The following is a 3476-nucleotide window of genomic DNA, read 5'->3' on the forward strand; positions in this document are numbered from 1 at the left end:
GGCCACGCAACGTGTCCTAATGCGCGGCCGCGGCCCATCGGCAGTAGTAGCCTAGTAGCACATGGCAATCATCTCTACCTGTTTGCCTGAATTACTGTTGCTTTTGTCCGTCACCGTGTTTTGCTGGCTCACACACTGTCGATGTAATCCTAGAAGGTCAGCCCGCAATTCTACAGTAAGAACCACTGTAAGAAATAATAACGTGGGACGATAACGTCAAACTTTTTTAGTCAAAAGCCAATACTGATACTGTGGGGTGGCACGTCGGGCAGCATATGAACCGATCTTATTATTAATTAGTAACCTACAAAATTAGTATGTTAAGAGTAACCAATATATGAGCTATGGTAGGGGGAATGGGTGACTAACTGATTAACAACAGTAGTTGTGAAACTTCCTGGAAGATTAAAACTGTGTGCCGGACCGAGACTCGAACTCGGGACCTTTGCCTTTCGCGGGCAAGTGCTCTACCAACTGAGCTACCCCAGCACGACTCAGGCCCCCTCCTCACAGCTTTACTTCTGCCAGTACCTCGTCTCCTACCTTCCAAACTTTACAGAAGCTCTCCTGCGAACCTTGCAAAGCTAGCACTCCTGAAAGAAAGGATATTGCGGAGACATGGCTTAGCCACAGCCTGGGGAATGTTTCCAGAATGAGATTTTCACTCTGCAGCGGACTGTGCGTTGATATGAAACTTCCTGGCAGATTAAAACTGTGTGCCGGACCGAGACCCGAATTCGGGACCTTTGCCTTTCGCAGGCAAGTGCTCTACCATCTCAGCTATCAAAGCAAGACTCACTTCTCGTTCTCACAGTGCACACTCCGCTGCAGAGTTAATATCTCATTCTCGAAACATTCCCCAGGCTGTGGCTCAGCCATGTCTCCGCAGTATCCTTTCATTCAGGAGTGCTAGTTCTGCAAGGTTCGCAGGAGAGCTTCTGTAAAGTTTGGAAGGTAGGAGACGAGGTATTGGTAGAAGTAAAGCTGTGAGGAGGAGGCCTGAGTCGTGCTTGGGTAGCTCAGATGGTAGAGCACTTGCCCGTGAAAGTCTCGATCCGGCACCCAGTTTTAATCTGCCAGGAAGTTTCATATCGCCGCACACTTCGCTGCAAAGCGAAAATCTCATTCTGGAAACAGTAGTTGTATCTATACACTGACGGAAAAAATCGGAACACCAAAAAATAATTAGCGTAGAGTAATGAAATTTCTGGAATACGTTTATCTAAGTAACATATTTAAGTGATTAACATTGCAAGATCACAGGTTAACGTGGGCGAGAGATAAGCCATCGCAAATGTGAAATGTTGGTACATTAATAACCTGTGTAACTGCCAGAATGTTGAATGCAAGCATGCAAGCTTGCAAGAATTGTGTTGTACTACTGCCGGATGTCAGTTTTTGAGATGGCGTTCCACGCATGTTGCACCTGGTCGGTCAACACAGGGACGGTTAATGCTGATTGTGGGTGACGCTGAAGTTGTCATCCGATAATCTCCCATATGTGCTCGATTGGAGGCAGATCTGGTGATTGAGTAGGGCAAGGAAACATGTCGACGCTCTGTAGAGTATGTTCGATTACAACAGTGGTATGTGGGCGAGCGTTATCTAGTTGGAAAAACATCCCCTGTAATGCTGTTTACGAATGGCAGCACAACAGGTTGAATTTCCAGAGTGACGCATAAATTTGCAGTCATGGCGCGTGGGATAACCACGAGAGTGCTCCTGCTGTGATACGAAATCGCACCGCAGACTGTAACTCCAAGTGTAGATCCAGTGTGTGTAGCAAATAGGTTGGTTTCAGGCCCTTAACTGGCCTCCATCTAAGTAACACATGGCCTTCACTGGCACCGAGGCAGAATTAGCTTTCATCAGACCTCCACCCTCCCCTCAAACGAGTTCTCGCTTGACACCACTGAAGTCGCAAATGGCGGTGGTTTGGGGTCATTGGATTGCACACTACAGGGTGTCTGGCTCGGAACTGTTCTCGAAGTAACTGATTTGTAACAGTTTGTTGCGTTACTGTGATGCCTGCTGCTGCTCAGATTGCCGCTGCAGATTCAATACGATGCGCGAGAGCCGTAAGTCAAACACGTTGGTCTTTCCTCTCGGTAGTGCCGTCCAGAGCCCGGTCTTCTTGTGGCAGTACATTCTCGTGACCACGGCTGCCAGCAATCATGTACAGTGGCTACATTCCTACCAATCTTTCTGCAATATCGCAGAAGAAACATCCAGCTTATCTTTACTATACGACCTCCGAAAGGTGTTGATTATTGCATCTCTGTCGCCTTAAAGGCGTGCTTCACGTCCAATCTCAGAGGTAACTAATGCTAACGACCGTTACAGTGTTACTTAATGCAGAAGTGGACAATATTTCGGTACACGGGCCATGCCCGCGCCCAAGTGTCAAAGCACTGAGTCTCACTTCACATTTGTACCTCCCCCCCCACCCACCTCCCCTCCCCCCAACCCCGCCACGCAACGCTGTCTGGGCGTGAGGTGTGGGAAGAGGGGAGAACAGTGAACACGCCGCATTGAAATGGCAGTACAGTCGTACTGTATGTTACTTGGTCTTATATTTCCCATTTCTCAACAACAGCCGGCCGGTGTGGCCGAGCGGTTCTAGGCGCTACAGTCTGGAACCGCGCGACCGCTACGGTCCCAGGTTCAAATCCTGCCTCGGGCATGAATGTGTGCGATGTCCTTAGGTTAGTTAGGTTTAAGTAGTTCTAAGTTCTAGGGGACTGATGACCTCAGAAGATAAGTCCCATAGTGCTGAGAGCCATTTGAACCATTTTCTCAACAACACAGCCCACGAACAAAAGAAGTGTTCAGTATTAATTAATTATTTTTGCCGCCCTGAAACGTAATACAACTTTCATCAGGTACAAACTGTTGGCATACGGACAGACGCGGACAATTTCACGGAGTTTCGCACTCAAGTTGCCACGTAATTGAGACTTATTTTGTTTCATAATCGAAGAAAGGTCTTTCGCACAAATATTTCGACCAAAGTATTGCAGCACTTTCCATCCTCGTTATGCAGACTTGTAGCACCTACCTGAGAATAGAAATGTTGACATCCTGGACGGTTTTAACGTAAAAAAAATTGTAATTGAAACTGGAATTACCTTGCAGGTCAATTAGTTGCATCAGCACATGCTTTCAACTGAAACAAAAAACTGTCTCGAAAACAGCTCGAAAACTGGTGTAAGATTAAGTGTCCTCAAAACCTTTATAAAACTAGTAATTCCTGCAAGGCCGCAATGAGTACTTCAAACCTTGTGCTTTTTTCAAAGCCAGTGATTTTAAGGAACTGCATCGTCTTTGTCAGTGTGCGTCACTTCTACGTGCGATTTTATTTTTAAATGCATCTCCATCAAATCAGAAAGAAGTTACTTTGCAATGTCTTACTGTGGGCAGTGTACAGTCAAGTCCACTTAAATTGCGAAGTCTGAATTCCATTCCGGATGTTCTAA

General features: G+C 46.5%; 1 non-coding gene across 1 annotated transcript; it reads right to left on the reverse strand.

Annotated features, from left to right (window-relative positions):
* Positions 1–415: 415 nt before the first annotated feature.
* Trnas-cga lies at positions 416–490 on the reverse strand. Its single transcript has one exon. It is a non-coding gene; the product is annotated as a tRNA-Ser (tRNA).
* Between the last annotated feature and the right edge of the window lie 2986 nt (positions 491–3476).

The sequence above is a fragment of the Schistocerca piceifrons genome, chromosome 1, assembly GCF_021461385.2.
Source record: "Schistocerca piceifrons isolate TAMUIC-IGC-003096 chromosome 1, iqSchPice1.1, whole genome shotgun sequence".
Lineage (NCBI taxonomy): Eukaryota > Metazoa > Arthropoda > Insecta > Orthoptera > Acrididae > Schistocerca > Schistocerca piceifrons.